The 12,150-nt window shown below is 36.3% G+C and overlaps 1 long non-coding RNA gene across 1 annotated transcript; it reads right to left on the reverse strand.

Moving 5' to 3' along the window:
- Positions 1-4,219: 4,219 nt before the first annotated feature.
- Positions 4,220-7,028, reverse strand: LOC125252925. Its single transcript, XR_007181308.1, has 3 exons — positions 6,668-7,028; positions 4,861-5,041; positions 4,220-4,636 (listed from the first exon to the last, which is right to left on the reverse strand). It is a non-coding gene; the product is annotated as an uncharacterized LOC125252925 (long non-coding RNA).
- Positions 7,029-12,150: the final 5,122 nt, after the last annotated feature.

A 12,150-nucleotide genomic window follows, 5' to 3' on the forward strand; every position in this document is an offset into this window, starting at 1 on the left:
TGTACAATTTTATTACAATAATTTTATCTTGAGCCCCTGCCCCTTTGATCGCGAAAGTGAAAGTGTCCTTTGCAGTCGCATTGGGGTGCTCCCGCGGTATTGGGGTGCTCCCTCTAGCGGTTAATAAACAGAACTGCTCGTGTCTTTTGCAGAAGAACATTGAAGCCGAAGCTACTTTTCTCTGTGTATATCTATGGCGAGTCACGCAGTTACTGTGATACTCTGCGGTGGGTCCTACCAGTCTGGTCTGAAATAGTCAGAATATAAACACCTATTATAAGTGTACCATAATGATTCAGGATAACACAAAAACACGGTTTGGAAAATGGATTCATGTTGTATATTCTCATTATATAATTTTTGTAAATCTTTAACACAAAAAAGTTGCAGACTGTAGCTTTAAGATAAAATAGATAATCGAATTTATTAAAGGTGCCCTAGATTCAAAAATTGAATTTACGTCGGCATAGTTGAATAACAAGAGTTCAGTACATGGAAATGACATACAGTGAGTCTCAAACTCCATTGTTTCCTCCTTCTTATATAAATCTCATTTGTTTAAATGACCTCTGAAGAACAGGCGAATCTCAACATAACACCGACTGTTACGTAACAGTCGGGATCATTAATATGTACGCCCCCAATATTTGCATATGTCAGCCCATGTTCCCAACATTATGAAAGGCATTAGACAAGGGCAGCCAGTATTAACGTCTGGATCTGTGCACAGCTGAATCATCAGACAAGGTAAGCAAGCAAGGACAACAGCGAAAAATGGCAGATGGAGCAATAATAACTGACATGATCCATGATATCATGATATTTTTAGTGATATTTGTAAATTGTCTTTCTAAATGTTTCGTTAGCATGTTGCTAATGTACTGTTAAATGTGGTTAAAGTTACCATCGTTTATTACTGTATTCACGGAGACAAGACTGTCGTTATTTTCATTATTAAACACTTGCAGTCTGTATAATTCATAAACACAACTTCATTCTTTATAAATCTCTCCAACAGTGTGTAATGTTAGCTTTAGCCACGGAGCACTATCAAACTCATTCAGAATCAAATGTAAACATCCAAATAAATACTATACTCGCATAATCCAACGCATGCATGCAGTATGCATGACGAACACTTTGTAAAGATCCATTTTGAGGGTTATATTAGCTGTGTGAACTTTGTTTATGCACTGTTTAAGGCAAGCGCGAGCTCCGTGGGCGGAGAGCATGAGAATTAAAGGGCTAGCAGCCCTGAACCGGTGCATTTCTAATTATGCCCCAAAATAGGCAGTTGAAAAAATTAAATAAAAACAAATCTATGGGGTATTTTGAGCTGAAACTTCACAGACACATTCAGGGGACACCTTAGACTTATATTACATCTTGTAAAAAAACATTCGATGGCACCTTTAAGAAATAAAGATAATGTATGGAATGTTTTCACCAATTACATATTTAACTCTTTGGGTGACATTAATTTTCTATTAAAATGTAATTTTTCAGTTGAAAAATCCCAGTTAAACTGGCAAACTTTCATAAGCAGGCACTGCCGGCTTTGGCAATTATTCTATAAACATAACTTTTCACCACATCGATACTTTATGGAATAACAAAGAAATCTTGTACAAAAAAACTTACTGTTAGTTGCTAAATGAACAAGGTTTACTTTTAACATATTCTGAATTTCTCAATAAAAGTATGATCCCTGTGAGGCCAAAAGAATATGTTATTATCTTTGATGCAGTCCCTGTTGTATCACTATTACGAAACCCTGGATTCTATCCTATAAACGATCGTCAAACCAGTTTTGTAGTGATACAATATTTATGATGACCGATTTCAAAACACTGCTTCAGGAAGCATCGGAGCATTGTGAATCTGTGTGTCGAATCTGCAGTTCGGAGCTCCAAAGTCACATGATTCCAGCAGTTTGGCGGTTTGACCCGCGATCCGATTCATGATTCGATACACTGATACATTTATGTGAAACGACATGAGGGTAAGTAATAAATGACAGAATTTTCATTTTTGGGTGAACTAACCCTTTAAAGAGCAACTTGTTTTTTGCAAGCCATTTTTTAGTTTCTGTTATTAAAAGAGGTGGGAATGTCTGTGTGTGTTCACCCAGAACACCCTATCAACCACATACCAGCAACAGTTTAGCAGTCACCCAGAACATCTATATTCCGGCCTAAGTGACAAAACTATTTACGTTTTTTAAACAAGACTTTAAGTTGGCTTTATGACAAGCCAGCATAAATTTGTCTTTCAAACTTTTCAGTCTTATTGTTTTTCTTGATTGCTAATGCACAATTCATGAAACAACAATGTACAAACCTCAAATGTCCATGTCAAAATAAATAAAATGTTCTAGTCATAAACCTATCCTCTTCTGACAAAATCAAACTTTGGCATCAGATAACACAAACCGTAAAACATACACAGACTACTGCACTGCCCAGTGAACACTAGTGAGATCAATTAATTTAACACTGGGATTCAGGGATTATTTTGCAGCTCAATGTCTACTACACTATGCAAAAATAAATTTACAGATGCAGATACAGTAAAATACAGAACTGAACTTTTGGAGGAAATCTTTTATTTTATTTTACTATTGTAAATTGATCTTGCAGTAGATGAAAAGCACGAGAAAAATAAGAATGAAGTTGGTATGCACCACAATACAGTATACTGTCAAATGCAGTAAAAGTAAATTCAGCATTTAAATTCAGCATCCTCTGCACATTTGGCTATAAATTTCATTACAGTATATACAGTAGCAGTGTATTTGTCTTCTGACACAAGACTATTTCCCTAGGCAGTCGTTTCTCAGTTCTGCAAAAATACAGCACAGTACATAACACATACAGAGAAAGGTGACAATCACAAGTTTGAGGGTGTACAACAGTTAATGTACAATAGTGAACTTTCCCTCATCTAAAGTACTGCTTCTGTGTAAGTGTAAAACCCCTGTAAATTATTAATTTCAGCTCTCTCTCAGATTTTGTCTGGTGTGTCATCAGTTGTTAAACGTTTTGATAAATGTGTCTTTGTTTTGAGAACTGAATGAATGGTTTGGAAAACCATTTTGGGCCAAGTGAATCTCTTATAATGTGTTATTAATCGAGAAAAGCTAATACGTTGATTCTTGCTAACTCTGCTATTGTTTTCTGTGATCAGGATCTCCTTATTGATTTCATGTTATTGTTTCGTCGGATGAAGACCTTCATCCATGATGAAAGTGGAGCAGGCGGTGAATCAGCTCGCCAAAAAATTACGAAAATAATCTCAGATATATTCGGATGGGATTACATTTCTCACAGGACTTCTGAGTTAGCCGAGAAGCAGTAATTTTCCGATTCACGAACAAATGGAAAACAATTCATAAGTGAACTTGTTTTTGACTCCCAAAGAACCGGTTCATAAGAGTCATTTGTTAATGAAGCTGACTACACTGGGCGCGCTGCGTGCGCGTGCAACCGTCAAACATTTTATTGAAAGAAGTGTTTTCTTGCCATTATTTTGTGTTACGCTGTCTTTTTTATGTCCTTACATTGAAGCGCCGCTGCAGTACTTGAAACACTACATTTATATTTTATTCTGTGATAAGTTTGGGGTGGCAAAGCTTTTTCTTAGGGTGGAAGTTGCCACACCATTCCACCCCGGTATCTGCCCCTAATATTCCTATAACATTTTACACAGAGTTTACCCTGTTAAGGAGTTGCTTGAACATTTCCATTTGAATATTGAAAACGTATGTGAATTTTGTGGCAATGCCAGAGAATCTGTGACTCTTTTTTTTTTCTTTTTTTTTCTAATTTCATTTCTAGGCTGTTTGGAACAGGTAACACAAATTGATTTGTATGATGTAGTATTTTTTATTTATTTATTTATTTATTTTTGTGCATGTCAATGTTGACTCCAAATGTGCTTCCTTATACAACTTTTTGTTTTACTTTAAATATCATATTCATGTGAAAAAATGGACTAAAGCTAAGCTAACTTTGAACATTTTATAAAACAGATTAAACAATATGGAGCTACATTAGACAAAATTAAGAACAAAAACGCAAGAAAGACCTTTAAAGCTTTTTGTTACTTTAAATTGTTGTAATTTTAGCCATGGCATGATCTACTATTCTTATGTTTATTTGTTTTCTGTATGTACAAATCTTTGTATAATTTTTGCATTAAAAAAATACATTAAAACACATTCAAATATGTAAAACATCCTTTATTGAATTGATTCACAAATTCATGTTTTTGTAGTTTACACAGAAATGATAATGGTATCCTTTTCAAAAACCTGTTTTCAAAAGTTTTAGCGTTGAAAATGCTGTTGCCAAGTAAACGAACAGTCAAAACGTTTTAAAAAAGTGTTGAAAACAGTGTCGTGAAATGGTCCCTCAGTCTGGTTAAGTCTATAAAAGCTTGCAGAATCCAGGAGATGGATGAAGATGTGATGATTATAATTATAATGATGATGATGATGATGATGATGATGGTGGTGGTGGTAGTGATGATGATGAAGATGATGATGTTCTGGATGATGAAGGGTTTTGATGAGAGAATCTCTCCTCAGTTTTGACATCAGAATCAATCTTTACAGGATCATCTGGATCATCTGAGACTAGAAATCACAAATATATATCAGATTATCTCATTGTTTTGAATTTGTTTTTATGTTCTCAATCTATAACACTTTCTGTCAGTTAAACACAATCACACATCTGTGAACTTTCAATGGGCTATAGATTCAATATTCAGAAAGTTATTAATCTGTCTGAATGTGTCATAAAGAGTAAAAATAATAATTACTACATCTAGCAAGTTCATTAATGATCAAACACTCACAGGTTGGCATTATTCCCTCCATACTGCTACATCTCTCAAGTCTCTCTCCTCTTTTCTCTTGTGATTCACTGGTTTGTGTCTCCATTTCTCTCTCTGTCTTCTTGTTTTCTGCTGCTCTGTGATTTCTGAGGCTCCAGCAGTTTTCTGGATGTGTGATTTTCTTTCTCTTCTCCATCTGAATCTGTTCAATCACACACAGAGTTTAGTTAAAGTCAGATTAATGTAGGATCAGAACATGAAGATGTCCAGCTGAACTCCTCATGTTCTTGTTCATCCTTCTGTAGATACGAGAAAAAGAAACAACGATGGAGGAATCAAAGAAAGCTGATTCTGTAGTGTGCAAGAGGTTCTGGGTTCTAATCCAACCATGTATTTTTTTCTTTTTCTCATTAAAACCAAAGATGTTCATCAGTGATTGTATATCAAGAGCAGGGACACTTTCATGTGTATTTTGTTTTGTGATTCCCCCACAAACACACCTTCCCTTCCCCCTGACTCAAGTCACTGTAAGTTCTCCAGGGAGGCATATTCTGTGTATAATGTAACTTGTGTATCTATTGTTTTTCCTTTCGTGTTTGGTATCATTTCAAATGTCTCAGTGTGATTGGTAAAATGGTCTCAATTTCACAGCAGTCACTGGTGTTATGAAGAAGATTGAAAACTAAGGAGAATTCTGTCCTCTTTTTCTGTCCTCTTTCTGCCCTCTCTTCCCCAAAACAGGTGTTGGTGTAATAAATATTTACAACCGTTTTGTTCTGGTCTGTATATAAGGTACATTGCAAAGCAGTCAGGGGGGATGGACAGGTGCCTTCAAACACTATCCACCACTGTGTGCATGTGCATTTCAACATTTATTATTTCTGAATTGGCTTCTAATTGTCCAACTATGTAATTGTCATGATACATTTTTATTTGCCAAATAAAATGTTATATTTCATTTACTCTGGATTCTTCTGAAATCATTATGACCGGTAGATTATTGAAATCCATATTTCCGCAAATCTGCGTCAGGATAGATTCAAACTAAAGGCCCATGAAAGGAGCATGTTGCACATCTGGGGACCTTTTTGATTTTTGTCTATCGACTGGCTTAGCAAGTTGCAGTATCGTGACAAAGAAAACTGTGTTTTTGAATGAACAAGAAATGTGGTGGTTTGACTCAAATGCATTAGTAAACTCTGCACCTCTGACTAAGATCAGAACTGGCGAGTTTGTGATTGTTAAAGGCGCTCACCAACCGAAATTACTCTTCTAAAGCGATACCGGGACCGCAGTGAACTAAATAATTGAAAATATAAAGTAATCAGAATAATCAAAAATCTAAATGAAGGCATAACTAATGATTAATTTCTACTTGGAAACACAACCTAAGAATAAGAATCATTTGAAATTGGAGTCAGATCAAGCGAGTGAAATTAAGTGAACTTCACAGAGACACTGAAAAGACATAAGACATACAAAAGTCCCACCCGCAAATTACGCCTATGGTTCAATATAAAACATGTTTCTAAATTCATGATGTAAAAGGTGTGAAAAAAAGTTTTAGAAGCTCTATTAAAGATCCATAAACTTTTTTTGTTCACATGAAAAAAGTTAACTACCAAAGCTGCCAAGCAGATTGTTGCTGTTATTATTATTATTTTTATTATATCATAATATTTTTTTTTTTTTTTTGTGTGTGTTGCCACTGGTCAGAAATTTAAAGTGTATTTTTACATTTAAGTTTTTACAGTACTGAAACTCCAATAATGAATGAATACATGTATAAAAACTCTTCACAAAATAAATATAAACTTATTTTAATTACCTTGTGATGAGCAGAAAAGAGGAAACATCGACCTAGCTCTTATATCCGTGCTGATGTTGTGCTGATGAGCTTCAGTTTTAAGGGCTCTGATGAAAAGCTAAATACAGTCAAATCAAAACTAAGGAAGTTTGGTTGTGAGTGGTATAAAGACCAAGCCCCACGGTTCGGGACGCATTTGCTTCACGGATCAAGTTTCACCGCAGTAGAGTGAAATGTTATCATTTGCACGTGTTTTGTCTTGCTAGTTTACACATTGAATAGATATAAAACCATTCCAGCGTTAGAAGAGGCAAAAGAGGATTTAATTCGGTATCGCACGCAGCGCTGTTACCAGTGCGCACAGACGCGCATACAAGGCTCGCGCGCGCACACACACAGAGAGAGAGAGAGAGAGAGAGAGAGAGGCGCGTTTCAGATCAGAACTCCTCAATGCACTTGGATGGACACACACATTCACGCATTATGTCAGTCAAAATACCCCCCTCGGCAAGTATTCTCGTAAACACATTCGGTTATGTCTTGAGTGAATGAGGTGAGAGATCAGATGTGTGTGTGCATGGGGTCTTACTCTTAAAATGACAGTAACCTGCTGTTGTCTGTCATGTAAATCAAACAAAACACAGCTTTAACAAAGATCTATATTAAATTTATACAGTGAACAGTGTCATTTTGCATTTAATTATTACATTTCTGTATACAAAAATTAATACTACAGTTAGGCCGTGTGTCCACCTAAGCGTTTTTTCCAGCTGCTAGCGTGCTTTTTCAATTGTTTTCAATGGGAACGCCGCGTTTTTTAAACGCCAGGAGCGTAACGAGGCGCTGAGCGTCTTTTTCACGCTCAAGCGCTGAGAGCTGGGCGTTTTTTACTGGTCGCCTCGAGTTGAAGGATGTTCAACTTTGAGTAAAACGCTGCGCTCATCACTGTCACTCTTTAGCCAGCCGTCCAATCAGAGTGGAGGAGGGGCGGGACAAATACAACTCCGACCAACTGTCACACTCTTGCTGTACAGCGACATCAATAAACAGAAACAAAATGGATGAGAAATTAATATTGCTGGTCTCCGAACATACATAGCAAGTAATTCCACATTGTGTGAACATTTTTAGTCTGAAACAAATTACCTGCAAAATTATGGAGTCAAATTAATGCCTTAATGTTTTGCACAAAAATAAAGTTTTGCAAAACAAAAAAAAGAATTGAGCAATAAAAAAATGTTTTGCAAACAAAAATAAAGAATTGCAAAGGGAAAATAAAGTATTGAGCAGAAAAAAAAAGTTTTGCAAACAAAAATAATAAATTGCAAAATAAAATAAAGTAGTGCAAAAATAAAAATATAATCAATTATAAAAATCAATGACAGCTGTAATCCTATTTTATCTTTGCCACATATTTTTCATGCTCAAACCTACTAAATCTTTTACAACGCTCATTTTATTCTGCGTTTCAGTCAAGCGTGCGCTCACGATACCGGTTTTCTTTTGCGCTGCACTTTTCAGTGCGGATCTCTTTATGGCGCTGGTTTGATGTGGGGGTGGAGTCAAGAAACGGGGGCACGCCCCTGCGAAATGCATTGGAGGAGAACGTAATCGGCGACAGGTGAAATAATTCTTTGACATGGTTAAAAAAAAATGAATGGTTTGTTTTTGTTGGTTTGTTTAACATATGTTGTCGCCGATTACGACCCCATCCAATGCATTCTTGTAGTAATATGACCCGTTGCGCTCTGTTTCACTGCCTGTATCCACTTTTGTGTCCTTAAACATTTGTTTTTTGGGGTCGACAGCTTATAAAAACTTATTTCTGGGTTTTTTAGCTTGTTAGCTGTACACCTTGTCACACAGCAGCTTTTAGGCATTGTTCTGTTTTTTTGTAATATGTCAGAAAAGACAAGAAGGCAGCCTCACGCAATACAAAGTCAATGGAGATTATAATAAATGCGCTCTGTCTCTATGCTTGATCTATTCTGTTGCGATCTGCGTCTCCTGCCGATGACGTGTTTCGCGGAGGCGTGCCCCCGTTTCTTGACTCCACCCCCACGTCAAACCAGTGCCATAAAGAGATCCGCACTGAAAAGTGCAGCGCAAAGGAAAACCGGTATCGTGAGTGCACGCTTGACTGAAACGCAGAATAAAATGAGCGTTGCAAAAGATTTAGTAGGTTTGAGCATGAAAAATATGTGGCAAAGATAAAATAGGATTACAGCTGTCATTGATTTTTGTAATTGATTATATTTTTATTTTTGCACTACGTTATTTTATTTTGCAATTTATTATTTTTGTTTGCAAAACTTTTTTTTTCTGCTCAATACTTTATTTTCCCTTTGCAATTCTTTATTTTTGTTTGCAAAACATTTTTTATTGCTCAATTTTTTTTTTTTTTGTTTTGCAAAACTTTATTTTTGTGCAAAACATTAAGGCATTAATTTGACTCCATACAAAATCAGTTATAAGTAACAGTGCCGCGGATATTCCGTATCATAGCAACAAAGCGTCTCAACGGAAAAAAACGCTGCGCTGCAGAAGCGCTTTCAAGCGCTCACAGACGGGCGTTTTAAGCAGAGCGCCTAGCGTTTTCAGCTGGCTAAAAACGCTCTGGTGGACACACGGCCTTAGACCTTATAACCTTATAACTGTATGTTGTATTTATCTTGTAATTGGTGTACAATGTTGTACACCAATTACAAGCTAGTAGTTTCTGCTGTGGTATTGGAGTAGTTAAAGTAGACTAAGTGATAATTGCAAAGTTACCCCCCCCCCCCCCCTTTTTTTTTTTTTAAGGGTATGCATCGACGTCACTTTCCCGCCGAAAACGCGCCCCCTCAGCTGGACTGAGTGGCAAAAGAACCTGCTGTGTGACTGGATTTAATAGAGGAAACTGCGAAAAACGCGAGTAAGACAAACGATTAGTCTAAAGGTTGGACTCGAAAGTGTTTCTTACAACTTGTCAAATAAACCTAATCCATGGATACTGACATGCAGCCAGGAGTCGTGTTTCCTGACATTTATATGTGCCTGATTCGACGCCGGGGTAATACATAAAGCAAATCTGCCTGTGAATATTTTATATAGGACTACAATATAGGTAGTAGGTCTAAAACCCAATTATGCAGAATATAAGATGGTAAATGTTGTTAACGCAATTTATAACAATACCTATATACGGTATGATTTTACCTCAATATCCAACATTTTGACACAAAATGATAACTGCAAATCCATGTTTCTAAACTAATATCTAAACTTATATGTTTGTTTTAAAATTTAGTTTTCACTTCAGAAACACTTGGAAGAACTCATAAGAATTCCTAAAGTATTTCATAGAGCCTTATAGGCCTTGGGTGGTTTATGGACATCAAAAACACTGAATCACAGTTTGATTGATTTCACACACACACACACACACACACACACACACACACACACACACACACACACACTTTATGTAAGTGAGGATACAGTGGACTACCAGTAAAATTGATAAAATGGAACCAAAAAAATTATTCAGACACTTTGACCTGACCATGTTTTGCTTAAGTTTTATCTGACATATTTAAGATTATTTTTTTCTGACACAGTTTAACTTTGAGATCTTGTCATATTTTATTACCATTTAAAACAAACAAACAAACAAACAAAAAAACTATTGTGAATAAACTGTAATAATGAATGAAATGTTCAATGTGTCTGAATAAATTGTGGTTTGAGTGTATATTTGTGATATATATATATATATATATATATATATATATATATATATATATATATATATGTTAAAGAAATCGTCTGAAAATTACATTTTTGTTTAGCTCTACCTCCTGCTCTACCTCCTCCAGAAGAACATTTATTTAATATTTATGAAAGGTATCTTTATCTATCTATCTATCTATCTATCTATCTATCTATCTATCTATCTATTTAATCCACATCAGGTGACGATTATTAGGTTAAATGTTAAAGGATATGATTCTATAAGGTAATATTTCAGCACTTGAGAAACGGACAGCGACTCTTAAGTAGCGTGTTCTCGCGTGTTCATGTTAAGTGCATTTTTAGAAACGCACGTGGAATTGCGTAACCTCGCTCGAAAGCGCTCTTAAGAGCTAAGATACATCGTTATTGGGAAACCCGGCCCAGGATGTTAACGAAGTGTGCGTCTCTGTGTGTCACTTTCATTTTGTTCTCGGGCATGAGGGTTTTACAGTTATTCCTGTGGTGAGAGTGCCGTTGGAAGGCGGTTGTTGTAGCCCCACTTATTAAAAATGAGCCGTTATGCTACAGTCAGGGCCGCGTTATCCTATCCACAAGTTTCCTACGCCCCATGAGGCCTTGCGTCAAACGTGGGAGTGTCTTCCGGTTCTAAGTAAACAAGCTGGACGTGACACTCATTCATTCAACAGTTGACAGTCATTCAAGATTTAACGATCCAAACTTGCGAACGTTTGTTTTTTACTTAAAGATTTAAGATTGCAGCATCAATATTTGAACAATGTTTTACAATAAAAAATGTTACAGTAATAGTAATTTATCAATTTATGTCAGGAGTGCACATCAATCATGCTAAATCTAACTGATATTTATATTGACATAAAAAGAAAACACATGCCTATTCAGTTGCGCCTGCTTCCTTTTATTTACGATCACAAGGATGCACAAAACAACTCCACTAAGGCTTTTAAATCCAAAGGCTTACACATTTAGAAATATATTGATAACATACCCATACCATGTTTACGTCACTTTTCTGAGCATTTCTATTGATTTTCCTCTAAATTATGCGATGACTGCAATCCGAGGACGTTTGCGCGATCTCTCGTCTATCTATCCTGATCCTTTCAGCCAGAGCAACAGAGGGAGCTCATGAGAAGACAACAGGAGTTATGAGTTATACGAGTTAACCGGAGTGTGTGAATCTGTGAAAGATATGCATTTGTCAGGAATCAACAGGCACAGGGAAGAGACAGATAAAACATTAAACCAAATAAATACACGAAAATCATATAAGAATTGTCTGCAAGCAGTCTCTGATATTTTCCATAAACGTGTGTATTTATTTTCGCAATGGTTAACATAAGTAGCCTTTAGCATCGCATATGACTGTGGAAACGCGACTGGCTCTGGCATGCACGACACGTTAGGAGCAAAATATCACATCATAAGGCTTTGGTGCATCAGTGACCGGTGAAGTACAGACAGCGGGTTGTTCATGTATTGCAGGGTCAGGATGCTCTAGTCATGCAGCAGCACTTTTGTGTAAGGTCAGTAAAGTAAAGGGCAATTAAGGGCACAAAAACTGTTTATTGCATTGTGATATTATTAACTAATAAATGTACTAAACTGAGATGTTGTCCCTGAGCACCGTAACAACATCTCTCATAAAGATTTGTAACTTTACAAAGTAAACAATGATCCAAAAAACACTTAGCCTCTTCGCTAATTAGCACACAAAATACCATTGGTATGCTACTTCCGCCACCTCACCG

The sequence above is a fragment of the Megalobrama amblycephala genome, linkage group LG18 (genome assembly GCF_018812025.1).
Source record: "Megalobrama amblycephala isolate DHTTF-2021 linkage group LG18, ASM1881202v1, whole genome shotgun sequence".
Classification (NCBI taxonomy): domain Eukaryota; kingdom Metazoa; phylum Chordata; class Actinopteri; order Cypriniformes; family Xenocyprididae; genus Megalobrama; species Megalobrama amblycephala.